The following is a 19,194-nucleotide window of genomic DNA, read 5'->3' on the forward strand; positions in this document are numbered from 1 at the left end:
AAAAATTTGCAGATATTTCAAAAAATTGGTATACGTAAAAAAGTTCTTAAATTGCCACATATGCGAAACTGAAAATGTTATATATGAAATAGTTCAGAAATATAAATATTTTCACTAATTTTTAACTATAATTCACTGCATTTGTTATATATAATCACAGTTTAAGGTAGCAGTGCTTTTCTCACTGTGATTTCTCATGTATTTTGATAAATAAATCCACGTATTTTGATTTCTCTTTTGAGACCGAATAAAAAATGAACTAAACATTCTCGTTGACATTGAGAATTGCATAAAAGCTCACCTCAAAATAAAATGAATTAATAAATTTATGGAAAATTTTACATTGCGTATATTGAGCAGAAAGAGTAAACTGAATATACTTAATGGTATATTATAATAATTGGTAGAGTTGATAGCAGAATAAAATGCCTTAATTGCATGGTAAACAGTAGATCTTTTGAAGTTTTTCTATGTTGCGTAAAATGCAGATTTAAATTTTTGATATTGATTGTCATATAAATGGCAATTACTGTTTTATTTTGCTCTGAAATGAATGGTTAGTAATAAAATTCTGGATGAGACAACCTTTAACATGCGCTAGAATTTACAAAGTTTAATTTGGTGCTGATTTCAACGGGTAAATTTCATTTTACTGAATTTTGCATAAAATAATACCAATGAACCATTGCAAATTATTTTCAGAACTTTTTTTTTTAATCTAAAAGGGCTATTAGTTTTGAAATGTAACTTCATATTGTACTCGTAAACTTGTTTCGCTTTTCATTCAAGTCTTGCCATTTGGCAAAATTTAAATATTTACCTTTAAAATCTAATATATTATTGACTAACAAGCCAAGCTATTTAAAAGCATTACACACAGTTCTTAACAATGCTTTTTTAAATTTTTAATCTGATTGATTTAAAATGCATTTAATTCATGATATATCTAATTGAAAACATTTTAATATTTCTACATAATTACATGATATATTTCTTCATTTTTCAAATATATAGAAGATATATAACTTTCTGGTGTCAGTATCTTATAAAATGTTTTGCTATTTCCACTGCCCCATCTGTATTGATAATCTATGCATTCATAAACTTTTAGCCTCTTTGAGTGACTGCTAAAATCTGAGGCCTTTCAGATTTTTTTTTTAATTGGGTGAGCAGAAAGAATTTTAGAAGAGCTTCTTGAGTTACCTTTTGAATGATATAAAGAATTGTTAACATAATGTCAAATTTTTACAACTAAATATTAAATATATAAAAGTCTGCAGCATTCTCATGTTACGAAAACATATTTATTTATTCTGAGGCTAGGAATTGATTTAGTTTTAAAAATACAATTTATTCCTTTTAACAATTTCCCAACAGTGTCATCAAAACACTATAAATTCCTTACATGTTTTAGAGAAAGATGATTCATTTATGTAAAGATTATTAAATAGGTAATTTTATTATTCAATTTTTAATACAAATTAACTGAAATTAGAAACTGATTTTGTAAAATAATTTAATTATGAATAATTCAATTTGGGGGCTATTGGATGTTTAAAAATGATCAAAAGATTTTTAATATCTTAAAAATAAAAGCAAAATTTTCAGTTTTAATATTTTGTATTAATTCATTTTAATTTCCTTGCTCAGTTTTAATATATTCACAAATTCAGATTTAAAAACAAAATAAGTTGTATAAATATTTTCAACATTTCTGATTTTTCCATAGTAACCATAGAACGATTTGAGACTATCTGTGTAAAAAAAAGTAGGTTTTAGATCATCACACCTTCACATACTTTCACTGGAATTTTCCTCTGTATATATATTGGGATGTGACACTAAGCAGTTGAGAGGATGTATTTAAGAGGTTAAAGGGATATTGTAACTAGTGTTTCAAATCCTGATAACAACCCATACGCTGTCGGTGGGACGTAGATAGGATTTCCTAAAGATGTACTGGGATGTGACATTAAGCGCTCAGGAGGAAATTGGGATATTAAGGGATGTCCTGAGGATGTAGTAAGTAGGACTTTAAATCCTAATAACATCCCATACGCTGTCGATGGGACATAGATAGGATGTTTTTAGGATATAATGGGATGTTCTTAGGAGGTTTGTGGGATTTCCTGAGGATGTAGTAAGTAGGAGTTCATATCCTAATAACATCCCGCACGCTGTCGATGGGACCTTGGTTAGGATGTCCTGAGGATATCCCGGGATGTGACATTAAGCACTCAGGAGGTTCGCGGGATGTCCTGAGGATGTGCGCATATCCCGCGAGCAACATCCTTGGGATATCCCAAGGATGTTTTTGTGCTATGTGGGCAATTTTTTTTTACATATTTCGATTCTACGACTCAAATTACGCCTAAATATGAAATTTTGTAAAATTTGGAGCGAAATTTACGGAGAAATTCACAAATTTATGTTGGCACTTTTTTGTCAGTTTGCGCCAAGAATACTTCACTTGGCGAACTTCTTAATATATGGCAACCTAGTTTCCTTTCCCGTGAGAGGAAAAAAAGTCACCATCGTTCCTTTTTTCCAAATAATATTCTTTATATTATATTTTTAATTATAACTTATTATTTTAAGTAATTTTTTCTTTTTCGAATTTCATTTTAATTGTTTAAGTTGCATGTTTTTTCTTTTTTTTTTTTTTTTTTTTTTTTTTTTTTTTTTTTTTTTTCGAATAACTGTTCTAAAAATTTCTATTTACCTATTCGAACTTCGTAAATAAAGATGCAGCGTTTATTTTTTTTTTCAAATAGTTTTCTTTATATATATTTTTTGTCATAGTTATTTTTTAGGTAATTTTTAAATTCTTATACTTTTATTTTAATTGTTTGTGTTGCGTTGTCTCTTCTGATAATTGTTTTAAAATTTTCTATTTATTCCTTCGAACTGAGCATTTTAAATATATTTATTAATATAAATTTTCCAGAATTTGATTTTATTTATTTGAATTGCGTTTCTTCCGGAGGAATACTTTGTAATCCAGACTACGATGCGTTTGAAAACTGAATTTATTAAAAGAGAAAATACAGTAAAGCACAGTTAACACGCCTTTCAATGTTCCGTTCAGAAAAGATATATATAAATAGGAGAGCTGTATAACCGACATTTTAACTTAGGATGACTTGCATACACTGCTTTAAACAGTTTTACAATTGTGCACATTGCTTTACACAATTTTATCCTACATTTGGTTTCTTAAATGTTATTCATATTTTAGACAAATATTTTATTTTTGAAATCGTAAGAATCAAATATCGTAAGATTAAAAAGTTTTAAATTAAAAAAAATACAAATACTAAATTTTACCCAAAAATTTATTTTTTCTTCTCTTTTTCTTCAGGCATTATACTTTATTCTTGCTCTTTTTCTTTAGGCATTCCGAAAGTATATTAAAAAGCATCCAACTTTTCGAAATATCTTGATATTTCTGACAATCATTTTAAATAAAGTTATCGCCTTCCATTTCCTAAAGGCCCATAAACGGCCGAACGGTAAAGTCGCTGAACACTGGTAGTTCACTCCGGGGTTCGAATCCCGGTAAACGGGCTGGTTGCATGGGCTTTTTCGTGGATTTTCTCATGTGTATCGTGTATGCCAACTGGTTTCCCTTAGAAAGTTCTTCACAAAGGCATCCTTCTTTTTAGGCAGATAGCCCTGCTTTGACGTAACTTAATAATCTAATTCAATCCATTTCATCAATATTCGGTCAGAGCCTTTATCAGTCTTTAGAGGCTAAACATTTTGAAGGTATGAGATGAAAGGAAAGACTGGTTTCATCAAGAGTTTTGGTTTATTTAATTATGACAAAGCACACCAGAGCTATCTGCCTAAGGGAAGGGATGCCTTCGTGGAGGACTTTCTAAGGGAAACTGGCTCGCATACACGTTACACATGGGGAAAACCACGAAAACGCCCATGCCATCAGCCCGTTCGCGGGATTCGAACCTCGGACCGAACTACCAGCGTTCAGCGACTTTACCGCTCGGCAGCTGTTTCACCAGGAGGAAAAAAACACCTCTTTAGGTGACACCCACATACATCACTGGATAAACTCCTGAATCTTCAAATAATTCGAATGAGAAAATCATGGGATTCTCTATTTATGATACGATATGATGTCCTATAACGTAATTTAAATTTATACAACAATACAGTCTAAAACCAGTCGCTCTTCACTTTAATCTGCAATGATATCGTTTTTATCTTTTCTGTTAACACAACCTCAATTCATGGTATTTTCTAGTGTACACGTCCAAGTGTTTTCTCTTTGAGCACCTAAATTCTTTGAAGTATACTGAAAGTATATTGAAAAGCGTCCAACTTTTTGAAACATCTTGGTATGTCTGACAGCCAAATTTCCCTGGAAATTTTTGCTTACTTTTCTCCCTAATTTTCTTCTTTCCTTCTACAGTTATTTTCAGTGCTCACACAAGAAAATTAAGATTTTTCGATTGCTAGACTCCCATAAATTTTGCATTCTTCTCAATTTTTTAAAATATGAATTACATGAATTGCGTTGCAGCTGAAGACAGCTTTTCATTTTCTAGTCATTTTAACTATAAATAAAGTTGAAAGCGAAGTCCAAAGGATAAATATTTTAATTAAAAGATTTTTGCTACAATCTAAATCATATTAAAGATCATGTTTTTTTATACAATCTATAACGCGAGAAAAAAATTAAGAGGATTAATATAAAAGATTATATTTATATATATATTTTTAAACCTGGGTCATGAACCAAACTGTCAAACTTTTAAATTTACATGGTGGTTATAATTAAAATTCCAATTTGAAATGGTCATAAAAGGAAAACTACTGGACCAAATGTTATCAAACTTGGGAATCGTGTAAAGGAGGTTATGGGAATTTATTTTCCGCGGAAAAAAAAAAAAAAAAAAAAAAAAAAAAAAGTTCAAAAACTCACCACCAGGGCAAAATTGCGCTGTATACAATATTGTTAAATGAAATAAGACATGAAAACATCTGTTTAAAATGTGTTTAATAGTTTCCGAAACGTGTTACAAAGCATGTTCAATGTAGCGTCCAACATTTTCCGAAAGCAAGTTAAATTCTGTTATTGCATTCTCAACAGCAGCTCTTAGCATATCAGGAGGAATGTTACGGACATGTCAGTGTATCACATTTTTCATTTCTGCCAAATTGTTTAGATTATCACCATAAACAGTGCTTTTGAGATAACCCCATAGCCAAAAGTCACAGAGGTTGAGGTCTGGTGGGAAGAGGGGAAGTGTTGGCTTATAAGACGTTCATTCGTGAAATGTTGCCTAAGTAACTGTGCGACACACGTGAGGTTAGGCCCAGCTCTGCATAAAAATCGTAGTATCTAAAATGCCACGTTACTGCAGTTCATGTATCACGAAACATTTTAACATTGACTCTAAGTGAGCTGCAATCGCAGTGGTCCAGCTGTCGACTGCTCTTCAGAGAAAAATGGTTCAATTATAAAACTAGCTGTCATTCAACACCAAACGGTGTGGAATCACTGCTATGCAATCGAATGCAGTAGGAGAATGCAATGGAACTAGGTAGATAGCATGAGGGACTTCTTTCGCCCAAATCGATTAAAAGCGTTTTGAATCAGTGTCTTCATGTTTTAGGGCCGAATTCAGGGTTCAAAAATTACAATTTAGCGATCTGTCAGAAAACGATTTCCAGATTGTACGCACTTGTGCGAGTGTTTTGCGATCTCACATTTTCTAATTGCTAATTCGTGGTTTTCACGGACGAATTTCTTACTTGCACGGATGGCGCACTCGACGTCTATCGAATTTAACGCCTTTAAATGATATATTGCTTAATTCAAAGTTCCTTAAGGGTATACAACATATTAAACTCGTGTAACAAAAGCTCAAGTTAGATTCCGACCCATATTTCGTTTAACAATATTGTATACAGCGCCATTTTTCCCTGGTGGTGAGGTTTCGAACTTCCTTTTTTCGCGGAAAATAAATTCCGATGACCTCCTTTACACGATTACCAAATTTGACAACATTTGATCCAGTAGTTTTCCTTTTATGACAGTTTCAATGTAGAACTTTAATTACAACTACTCTGTTTATTATTAAATTTTAATTTGAAGCTATGCGTTATATGTATACCATGCGTAAATTTTTTGCTTTTATGGAAAAATAAGGAATCGAAGCAAATATACTTAGGGTAATGGACCAAAACTGAAAAAATTTCCCCTCCCTCCGAAAATCAAATATTGAAACTTCTACCTTGAATTTATTGGGTTATCGAAATATTTAATTTGACTTATTTCTAAGTCGTAGTTCTGACAACGATGCCGTCAAGAATTCTGAATTACTTAAGCTGAAGTAAAAGATTTAGAATATATTCACTGTATGTTAATAATGTAATCAGAGTGTAATAAAAATAGATTATAGAATTTGCGCTGATGCAACTTTTTGTCTGACTGCACAACATGTAATGGAAGAGAAGGCTTGTAGAGATCTGTTTTTGACATGCTTCTAAAATTAGATGTCATACTCCTTTTGTCTCTTCAATGTCAAAAAACTGTCCTTTGAGAGGCAACTTTAGTTTTTGGGAAAGATAAAAAAATCACAAGAAGACAAATTTGAAGAACATGCAGGACGATTGAGTACACATACTTATTTTAGGTACACAAGCGGTTCTCCGACTGGTTATTGAATAATGAAAAGATGCATTGTCATGCAATACAAAACATTTGGAATACGTTTTCTGACTGAATAACGTAAGATTAAAAGTCATCTGCTTAATTCAGAGCCATTTATTTACAAGTCAACTACTCGGCAATTGCAGAATCGTTTTGATCCTGAGCTTGTAAGACAAACCTAATATCACTGGATTTAAACACTTCTTTAATCTTGCGAGAACATTCCTTCTTTAGCTCATATTCCAAGAATATTAAGTGAATACAATTATTGCAAAAGAAATTGAATATTCATTTGCACTACGGCTTGGTAGTTAAGTAACGAATTAACAAAACTTAAATTCTTCTTTTTGTGTCTAAGAATACAACAATATTTTTTAAATATTTACAAATAAAATATTAAATTCGAGATTTACTTGGAGCCTCATCAGTTGCCTAACATTTGAAGATTGTTAAATACTAATTGTTTGTTGCAACGTCTAACTCAGGCTTGCATGGTTGGTTTTCATAGTTTTCTATGTTCTGCTTACAAAGGTTCTCTATGAAAGCATCTTAATCAAATAGCTCCCATGTTCTTTCTATGTTCAAATAACCAACTAACTTAGTTTAAGCGCGATTTCCAAGTGAAGTTACTAGCAAAACTCGAATATTCATTAAAAATCATGTAGCTTGCCAATCGAGAGTAACATGAAAGATACGGCGCCAATAATTGAATTGCTGTTACGGTACGCTGTTTCTAAACTTAGATGATCATTCCTTAATTAAATAGCCCACCAGCGGCTGAGCGGTAAAGACGCTGAACGCTGGTAGTTCGGTCTGAGGTTCGAATCCCGCTAACGGGGTGGCTGCATGGGCGTTTTCGTGGATTTCCCCATGTGTAACGTGTATACGAGCCAGTTTCCCTTAGAAAGTTCTCCACGAAAGCATCCCTCCCTTTAGGCAGATAGCCCTCGTGTGCTTTGCCATAATTAAATAATCCATCCAATCCAATTCAATCCTTAATTAAATATAATTTGTAACTTTTACTAGAGTTGACGGTAAAAATTGAAGTGTAAATAAATAATATCGTGTGCAATCTTGATTAATATAAAATTAAAAATATTTGCATTCAGACAGAAAGTTTTTTGAAATATTTGCAGTTACTTTATAAGAAGGATTTATTAATAACCGTAATAATTACTTATTATACTACTGATGATCAGGATTCAGTTCTTAACAATTACATTCTAAATTAGAATTTTAAAGATTGTCCACAGAACCTGCTGACTTATCCAGCCATTAAGTAGCTGCAGATCATTTCTACATAATCATTGAACTTCCATTAATTCAGTCTCTAGAGGGTTGTATGTTTATATCATAATTTGATTTTTATAAAAATGATTATTCTAAATCTTATATTTCTATAAAAATACACTGTCATTTAAAAATATGGATGATAGTATCAGCCGCTCTTTCAGCCACTTCATAAGCAACAGTTTGTTTAGAAATAAATTATGCAGTTAATGTCATAAAATATTTTCATAAAATTCAAATAAACATCAAACGAAAATTCTCAGTTTTGGACAATTCGAATTAAGCGAAGTTAAAGTAAAGTAGCAGACGATAAAACGCCGAAGGTAAAAATTCACTCTTACAAAAATTTACTTTTATTTTTTTTAAAAAAAGGAAGAAAGAGAGAAATTTAAAAAATAGTTAAAAATTTGAATAATATCATCTATAATTAAAAAAATAGCTTTTCATATAGTATTAAAAATATTTATTACGCATCTTTGAGAGAAACAATATCATATTATTAATTCTCCGTAAAATTTTACTTGAAATTTAAGGTTAAAAATAGCTGTGGCAATTCACTGTAACAAAAATGCATAAACCACATTTGGCGTTATTATCGCTCAAAAAAAAGATGCCAAATTTCAAAACGCGAAAATATGTAAATTTGTGTATATCTTAGAAAATTTTGAATAAAAAATTCTAATTTTTTGCAGATATGCTTAAAAATACATCTACTTTAAGATGATGCTAAAAATTTTATAGGTTATAATTCAAAATTTTTTTCGAAAAATTGATAAAAATTATTTAAAAATAGAAATTTAAAAAATAAAACACAAAAAAATGGGTAAATTTTATTTGGAATGAACCTAAATTTCGAAATGTAAAAGGAAAAATCAAAAAAGTTTAATTAAAAAAGAGATATTAATAAATATTTCCCAAATTCAATTAACATTGAGGAGCTAAAATTTTGAGAGCTAATATTTTAAAAACTATTCGTACGATTTTTACAAAACTTGGTATTCTGACATAATTTGAGTCGTAGAATCGAAATATGGAAAAACATTGGTATGTTATTTCAGAAAAAGTCCGATTTTCTGTCAAAATACCAATGTTAGAATAGTGCTATATATAAATCTAATATATATCCTAAGTCACGCTTTCAAGACATGAAAAATGCAGTTTGAATTTTGTCAATCGGCCCAGTAGAACGGGAGATATAGCACTGTCCCAATTTTTTTTTTTTTTTTTTTTTTTTTTTTTTTTTAGCAGTGTACATATAGGGACGGCGGTATTTGAGCGAAGTGGCAAATGGTGAAAAACATTTTACACTAGCAATAAATAATCATAGCTTTGAAGATCCAGGTACACGGATCATGTCCATAAGTCCACAATATTACAAAGTCTCTGATATAACAATAAGATTACGAAAATGACAAATATAATATCAGTGCTTTGAAGATCCAGGTACACGGATCATGTCCATAAGTCTATAAAGTTTCAAAGACACTAGTAAATAAAATAAAGATAATAGTACTATGTACAATATATACACATTTCACCATTTGCTGTTATGGAAGATGCCTCTTGGGCGCTTTGCTGCAATTTCTATAGTAGGATCATAATTTATCAGATTAAGGATATGTTCGTATTGAGAAAGTTCTATTTTAGCATAGAAATTGTGGCTCGTGGTGAGAATTTGATCATCTATGGGTCTTATTTTTAGTTCTTTATGTATCTGCAGGTTACGTACGAACCATGGGGAGTCAACAATTTGTCTGAGTATTTGGTTCTGAAAGACCTGTAGTTTGTGTCTATAAGTCTTGTACACAGTGGCCCAGATAGGCACTGCATAAAGTAGGGTGGGTCTTATTAAGCTGGTATAGATCTTCTTCTTGAGACTGATATTTAATTTAGCATTTCTTCTTATTAAAGGGTAAAGAGACATTTTAGCAGCGGTGGCTTTGCGCAAGGCATACTCCGTGTGTTCTTTGAATAACAGCTGTGAGTCGAAGACCATTCCTAGATACTTGGTACTTGAAACAATTGCTAGGGCTTGATCATTAATTTTTATATTTACATTTACAGGAGTGAACTTCCGATGATGTCTGAAAAGGAGAATTTGGCTCTTTGACGGATTTACTTTTAAATTTCCATGAATCATAATAGTGTGAAATTAAGAACATAATTTCTTGAAAAACATCTATAAGTGTATTTTACACTAATAACAGTCACTATTTTAGAGATTTACATGATTATTATTTAACTTATTTGATATTTATTTAAACACAGTCAACTACTATTATAATCACAATGTAAGAATATTTTGCAGATTAAAATAACTCATTTGTAAACATACAATTTATTTCCTTGGTTTTTTGAAAGATACTAGAATAATAAACTGTACAATAAAAGATACAAAACATTTGTGCTTTTTTTAAATCTGAAATCTTTTCAGCTATTTTAACATCTAATTTATTTATGTCTATTTCCTTTTCTTTAACTATTCTTCTACGTTGATTTGCAATCAATGTTGATTTGCAATCAATAAACAAATCAATGTTCCTGCTGGTCTCAGCTTCATCTGCTAAAGCATCTACTTCTTCATTAATATCTTTAATGTCCCTTTGAAGAAATTTTTTCTTCTGCTTCATATAATCAATTTCTTCCTCAATAATATTCCTTTTCCTCTTTGAATTTTCAGATTTAGTTAAAGATTTTTGTTCTTCTAAATACTGAACTTCTAAATAACGAACTCCACTTCTTGCAGAAGCTGCTGCTGATCTCATTTCTTTATTAATTTCGATATTAAGAACACCTCCAAAAAATTTTATGTAATCAAATACTGTGCGTTGAAAAATGTATGATGAGTCACTTAAATTTTCAATTTCAATTGCTTTATTTACAGATAAGCCCTTTCCACAGAGGCCTGTTCATGTGACAAGATAAGAATACTTGTCACAGTGAATACTTGAATAGTGAAAATATACATTTTTTACGATATATATATATATATATATATAATTTATTTCCTAAACAATATTGATTAATTGATTATATTATCTCCTAAGTTTAATTAAAGTAGAATTATTTTAAAAGAGTGAATCCCTACTGGTAAGTTATATTTTGAAAGATATATATATATATATATATATATATATATACAGTACAAAGTCCGAGATCCGGACATTCAATATCTGGAATGATCTAAAATCCGGACCTCAAAGCCACCACCAACCAATTTTTTACGGCTTTTTTGGAGGGAAGGGGTATGCTTTACGCACGCGCATTAGATTTTTTTCCTGGCATGCCGGAAATCCCTATTCTTAATCCCAGTTTAGCGCTAAATAAAATATCTCATTATTGAAGAAATAATTATTTTAGCATAAATTTGTGTGATTAGTAACTTGACTCCATAGCTGCGTATCTGCTTGGCATAATCTCAAACCGAAACATTTGTTAATTTTACACCAGCTAATATTTTATATCCTTGATGCCGAAATCGCGAATCATTATTTATTATATTTTGCTTTCATCACCGCATGTTTATCAACGAATGACAACTTGAGTGATGAATTATGCAGCGACGCCAAATAACAGAGTATTATCCGATTACAGATTTAAGTTTAATGCGCTAAATTGTTGACAAGGGGAGATTTAGCAGAAATTTCTTTCCTTATGCTAAAAATAGATTTTGTTAATGATACTCATACGACAAACGATTATATTTAGTGCTATTTGAATTAAGAATAACTGATTTGTTATTCACATAAAGCCAGAACCAGCGCCAGAGCTCGCATGGCCGCACCAGGCGGCAGAATTTAGCGAAGTTCAACAGAAGTTTTTCATTGCGATGACAATGCCCAATCAATTAACGGAGGGCGAAATCTGTAGTACGGTTCTAAATCCAGAAAATACAGCTACCGATAGTGAAGAAAGTAACAGAGAGGTTACTGAACGAGAAAAAATTTTGATTGACAAGTTATTCGGAATTCTCGACACAGCAATTACAGGACTTGAACAATGGAACTTAATAACTGAACAAGAAATTATATGTCTATAGTATTAGTCTAAAGTATTAGCAGAGAAAACAAATCAAACAACTAACATTGAAAGAAATGTTTAATAAAGTAAACATATAAATTTAATTAGTAATTCCTCCCTGCCGAATCTTGATTTTAAACATGCAATAGCTTTATCATAATTTTCACATGTTCGGTGGGTAACTATCGACAATATCGCGAGCTCTAGAGCCTTCAGTCATACATTGAATTAAATATTGAAATTTATCTTCTTTCGCAATAATTTCATCGTCATGTATTCTTTTGAATTGGCTCCAAAAGGCAAGCCAGTCTTTAATTTCCCCGTCAAATTTCAAAAGTTTGATCTCCGGTAACTTTAACTTTCGTTTTTGAACGGGCGAAGAATCAACAGAACTTTCGGTTTTAGAAATTCTATTTAAATACATTTCTACATTTACTTCCGCCTTTAGGAAATTTTCATTATATTCTTCTATTATCGCGTACTCGTTCAGATACTTTCTATCGTCTTTATCTTCTAATAATAAAGAGCTTATTTCCCGATCTATTTCAGTTAGCTGACAATAAATTCTACATAAATTAGCAAAGTTAGATCTAATGCTCTCTTCTTTAACATTATCTGTCTTTAATAAGTCATTCAAACCATTGGCTAAATCGCAGAACAGGCTGCATCAGTCGATGCTGTGTTTACTTCTCTTATGCTTGGACACGCCTTTTTATGACGTAATACTGGTTACGCCTCTTCTTAAAAACAAGTTATAAGTATGCTATAACTTCGTATTTAAAGAAAACTTAAATTATATTTTAACTGAGTTGAAATGGTAGGTTTATAATGTTCTGCGCGAGATTTTTTTAATTATAAATCTACTTTTGTGTGTTGTGCGGTAGTGTTAACATTTAACGCTACGAATTATCTCTCACAAATGTATTATTAAGATACCAAACGATTGAAAACGATCATTACCAAACGACTGAAAATATTGAATGCATGAGTTAAAAATTATAACCATAACTTCTGAAAATACAGAAGAGAATTCTTTTACTTAAAGAATGTTTTGATTATTGATGAGTGTGTGAAAATCGGTGCTTGCTGTAGAATGGACGAGTATCTGAATCTGTATTTTTTAATCAGTTGGAGAGAAGAGGTAAAAAGAGCGTTATTGAGTGGCGTATGGAGAAACGTTTGATTGCAATATTGCATAAGTGCCCAGTTTGTGGAACAAATATGAAACTAATAGAGAGACGGTTTTGAGTGGTGCGCAATGCCGAGGTTGTGCGCGATGCCGAGATTGTGCGCGATGCCGAGTTTGTGCAACTTTGGGATGTTTTTTAAGAGAAAATAGATCGATGTGCACATGGGCAAAGTTAATGTGGTGCGCAATGCCGAGTTTGAGCAATTCTCTGATTTTTCTTTAAGTGAAAATAGACGGATGAGCACATGGACACCGATTTTGTGGAATTCTTTGATGTTTTTCGAGCGAATACTGATCGTTGTGTAAAAGAGAAAACGAGGTTGTGTGTGATGCCGAGCAGTAATGTAACTTTATTTATGTGCAATGTTTAACATATCGTTTGTGTATTTTAAATTTGTATTGTTGTTTTAATTGTGAATTATATTTAAGACATCATTTTTCATTTAAATTGTATTTAAAATTTTTTGGCTTTGATATGTTTATAACGCTTTCAGACTTACGATATATATCGATAGCCCGACGATCTACTCAACAGTAGCAAAATTGTTAACTTTAACTCTTGAAGTAACGTTTACCTCATATTTTAATACGTAGTGTTTGGTATCGTAATTGCACTTGATAATATGAGTTCATTGATAATATGTGTGCGTATGTGAAGCATTGCTTAGTGTTCCAAGTTTGTAGTATTTATTTTATTATATTATTTTCTTTCATTCTGAGAAATTAGAATTTTTTATTTATTAATGCGTAGAATTCTAGCATGCCCACACAGAATAAGACGTGATTTAGGAATTTTAGAAACTGATATGAAAGCTGTGTAATGATGTTCATATGCAATAAAAATGTTCTTCTTTTTTTTATTAATATTGTAGGGTTTATATTTATTTTAAGTTTAAACTATCTTTCCTGTCAAGCCTTACTTTCCCCTGGAACTGCCAATGCCAGAGTATGTAAATTTTAGTAGAACGCGCAAGGATTCAAATTATCAGCGGAAATATTCTGATTTAAATAGAAAGGAAACGAGTTCGAGGTGTGATATTCTTACTTCACGAGCGCGGAGGTAGTTGGCCAGAAATTGAAGAACCCCGCGTTTCGGCCTGTGAGCTTGCCTGGAAGTATTGTTAATCGTTCAACGTGATCTTCAAGTTTGCTGAATTAGCAGCGGTATTGTAAAACGCGGTGAGTTAGTTACTTTTAGAGAGCCTCGTAGTTAGAGTCTTGTCTTTAGTTTCTTTTCAGGTTATTATTTTTATTTGACCGCCGAGTTGGCGCAGTTTGTGAGCGTCAAGAGCACGCACTTGTAATTTATTACGTTGATTAAAAAGGGACTTAAACTCTTAACAAGACTCTGTCTTTTATCCAGTTTTCACAGTCACCTCTTGGTTGCGTGCAAGTTGGAGGTGCGCAACGCTACATTGGCGCCCGAACACTTATCGAAATGAAATGGCCGAAAATTGGATGGAAACCGCTGGACAACACCAAGAAATGACAAGCCAATTGGAAGGATTTGGATACCTGGTCCAGACTTTGAGAGCGTCAATCAAGCCCAACGTCAATTTCGACGGAAAAAATTCGGTGGCGATATTTCTAGAAGGCCTAGAAAATCACTTTCAGCTCTACCCTGTGCCGAAAAGACAAAAAGTTGCCATCGCCACATCCGCACTAAGAGGACAGGCCGCGCTATGGTGGAAAAATATAGGCAAATTTTTATTAGGGGAATTTGGAAGCCAGACATATACATTTGAAAATTTCAAAAAATCGTTAGTAAAGGCCTTCCCCATAGTGAAAGATAGAGCATGGCTGGAAGCCGAATTATATAGTTTCTATCAACGGGATATAGAAGAATTGACGGACTTTATTCTACAAAAAATTAAGCTGACGGATATGCTGTATGGGAAGAAACCCGATGCGGAGATTATTGAAATAATCTTACCAACATTATTACCCGCTGTTCAAGACTACTTTGAAATTAGAAACCCAAGCACATTGCAGGAGCTCTTCGAATTGGCGGTGAAGTTTCAAAATCGCAGAATAGCGGAAAAAGCCAGAGGGGCGACGTATTCTCAAAGTACCCGAAGGAAATCTTCAAATGAGGAAATCAGAAATGGAAATCGCTCTTATGGGGGAAAGAGCTATCAAGCTAACTCATCGAAACTCGAAGGTCAAGGCCCAAAAAGAAAATTCGAAAATAAACATCCGCGTACCCAGAAGGCACAGATTGAAAGGAATGCTTTAAACGAGTAGAGGGGCCTGTGAAAGGGAGGGTCCAGACCCCGGAAGTTTAAAAAAAACCCTCAAATAGACATTTAAATACGGTCATCGTAAAAAACTCACAGCTACCAATTATACAAGTCCTGGTTGGTGATGTACCAGTAGAAGCCTTCATCGATACAGGAGCAGAAGGAAATTTTATGAGTGAAAATTTCTTCAAAAGGAATTTTTATAGGGTACGATTATTTAAAACCAAAAATACGGAAATTATAGCGGCGCAAGGAAAAACATGTCACTGCATCGGGAAATTATCATTAAACTTACAGGTAAAAGAGGAAAGCCTCTATTAATTTTTGTAGTGAAAAATCTGCAAAATTCTCTTATTTTAGGTATGGAATTTTTAAGGGCCGCGAGGGCCAAATTAAATTTTCAAGACAGTTCCGTGGTGTTGGAGATGGACCAGAGGGTGGTGGAACCTGTGGAGACACCGCAAGTGGACCTTAGCCATCTGAATGACCATGAAAGGCAAGCAATACAGCATGTGGTGAGTAATTTTTCTAATTTGTTTTCAGAAAAACCAGGAAATTGTCAAATAGTCACGCACAAGATTCAATTAAATGCCGAAAAACCTTGGAGGACTAAACCTTATCGGTACGACAAACAAAAAGACGTAATCATCGAAGAACATATTCAGGAGATGTTAAAGAATAAAATAATAACGCCCATAAATAGTGAGTACGCGAGTCCAGTCGTACAGTCGCAAGCCAAAACAGTCGCAGATACATTTTTACACAGATACATTTTAAAATACGGTGCACCGATAAAAGTCATTAGCGATAACGGAAAACAATTCATTAGTCAAATATTTGAAAACATATGCAATGGACTTGGCATACGCCATATCAAAATGGTTCCGTATAGATCACAGGTAAACATAGCAGAAAGAGTGAATAAAAACATAGTAAAAATAATTCGCAGCTACGTGAGCACACATCACAAGCGCTGGGATGGCTACATAAATGAATTAGCTTATGCTTTAAGAACGGCAAATCACGACACTACGGGAAAAACCCCAGCAGAATTATTTTTAGGCAGAAAGTTAATTACGCCTTTAGATAAATTATTCTTTGTGCAACAAAGAGAGCAAGAGTTTAAACAGAAAGAGGTGCAAAAACTGATTGATCAGGCGCTTAAAAGCTCGGATACGGAGAGAAATAAGCAGAAAACATATTATGATATAAAACGCCGTGAAGCAGATTTTAAAGTTGGGGATAAAGTATTGAAGCGGAAATTTTCTTTATCAAGTGCCCCAGACAAGTTTACGGCAAAGCTAGCTCCAAAATTTGAAGGTCCCTATGTAATTCAGGAAATCAAAGGAGTAGTATTATATCTTAAGAACGAGAGAGGGGAGGTCTGTAAAGCAAGTCCCGACCAGGTGAAAAAATACTATAATCCAAATGATTTTGAAATCCTTAAAAGTTTCTTGCAGGACTCGAGTCTAAACGAAGTAGAAGGTCCAGAAATAACAACAACTATTCCACCACCCAAGAAGCAGAGAACTGAAGAGAGACCTAGCCCTTTTACAACCCGGACGTCGGTATCAAAAAGAAAAAATAACTTTCAAACTCCAGCGTTTAAGAAAAACAATACAGATGCACCGCGTAAAGAAACCGTGGTAAAGAGCAAAACACCACCTACAACGGATCGCAGGAGAAATTATACATCAAGGAGAACGCGCACACGGCCACAGAGTCAGGTGCCAGCAAGGCCGCCGTTCCGGAAACTGAAACGGCAGCAGGAGGAACAAAAATACCAGGAACAACAGAAGAAATTCAAGAAGGACTCCAGACCGGAGGACGTCAAGACCAGCCGTCCCATGGAAAAACGGAAACGACAACAACCCGACGATTACTCCGCCAAGAGGCCAGCATGTAGAGGACGCAGAAGAAAAACTAATGTGGACGATACTCGGAGGTCAGTAAGGAGAAGATTGACGTCCATGAAACCTCTAACTTGGGACCAATATTGCCAAAAAAGAATGACGGAGTTTCAAGCATCGAAAACTCAAAGATAAGTTAAAACCTTCTATAATTTTTTTTTTCTCTTTTGTTCCGAAATGTTATGTATAAGTACGAAGTTCTATGTTTTGACGAAAGTCAATATGTCTCGGTTGAGACTTAGTTTTGTTTTACTTTATTTAGCTAAGGCAAAAGTATTATTTTCTTTAAGTATAAAAGCTAAAAACAAGCATTTTCTGTTGGTCGAAAGACTAATTCTGTTATGTTAAAGCCAAAAATTGGCCGAAGATAAAAATAACTTCGTACTCTTGTATTAATAAGAATTTTAGTTTCAGTGCCGCCAGCTTGGCGAAGAATGAGTAAAGTAAAAATTTATTTTCTCTTATTCATTGTATGGTAAATTGTAAAAATTATATGTATTAAAATTTTGTAAATGGACGTAAATACATGAATGTTATGTAAAAGTAGAATTTAGTCTAGAAGCATAAAATTTTAGATGCTAAAAGTAAATGCTCAAAAGCAATGAATTCAAAATTTAAGTATTAAATTGTAGATAAAGTCATGCTTTAGAGCGAAAGCCTGCATGTTTAAAGATGAATCAGGGGGAAAAATTGAATGAATGTGTTTTGTAGGGTTCTCCACCTACACTTGAATTTTTAAGAATGTTAAAGTAGCTCATTGAGTTGTAGAATGTCGAGTAAGGTGTGTCTATTTGGTCGTTGAATTCTAACAAATCATGGTGGTTAGGGGAAGTGTTGTAAGACTAAAACACGAATATTCCCGTTTGACACCACACATGGTGGAGAGCCAGGGTAAAGTGAAATTAATGCTTGAAAAATTGAATGAATGTGAAGTAAGCAATAACTAAGAAAAACGAATCGTGTAAAAACAAAAATTTATTGTGTCAAGAAAGTGTAAATTATAATGTATTTAGAAAGATACTGATACTTATTCCTTCCAGATGCTGGAAGGAAAGACCAAGATTGATTGATGAAGTCCAGGAAAAGTTGCTGTAAGAAGAGAGAGTTATAACTATCAACAGAATTTTAGTATACAATTTGTTACATAAGATTTTTTTTTTTTTTTTTTTTTTTTTTTTGTGTAAACGAGGTTCTCGACAGTTAGTTCAGAATTAGAGAAACTTACAACAGGTCGTTTGTAGGACCTGCTTCCAAGTTTTCCAAATTCTGGCAGCGGCAAATGTAGGGTTTATATTTATTTTAACTAACATTTATTTTAAGTTTAAACTATCTTTCCTGTCAAGCCTTACTTTTCCCTGGAACTGCCAATGCCAGAGTATGTAAATTTTAGTAGAACGCGCAAGGATTCAAATTATCAGCGGAAGTATTCTGATTTAAATAGAAAGGAAACGAGTTCGAGGTGTGATATTCTTACTTCACGAGCGCGGAGATAGTTGGCCAGAAATTGAAGAACCCCGCGTTTCGGCCTGTGTGCTTGCCTGGAAGTATTGTTAATAGTTCAAGTGATCTTCAAGTTTGCTGAATTAGCAGCGGTATTGTAAAACGCGGTGAGTTAGTTACTTTTAGAGAGCCTCGTAGTTAGAGTCTTGTCTTTAGTTTCTTTTCAGGTTATTATTTTTATTTGACCGCCGAGTTGGCGCAGTTTGTGAGCGTCAAGAGCACGCACTTGTAATTTATTACGTTGAATAAAAAGGGACTTAAACCCTTAACAAGACTCTGTCTTTTATCCAGTTTTCACAGTCACCTCTTGGTTGCGTGCAAGTTAGAGGCGCGCAACGCTACAATATAAAGTTTAAAATTTTTAGA

The sequence above is a fragment of the Stegodyphus dumicola genome, chromosome 2 (genome assembly GCF_044657685.1).
Source record: "Stegodyphus dumicola isolate Sdum_Otavi_A_Nest chromosome 2, ASM4465768v1".
NCBI classification, from domain to species: domain Eukaryota; kingdom Metazoa; phylum Arthropoda; class Arachnida; order Araneae; family Eresidae; genus Stegodyphus; species Stegodyphus dumicola.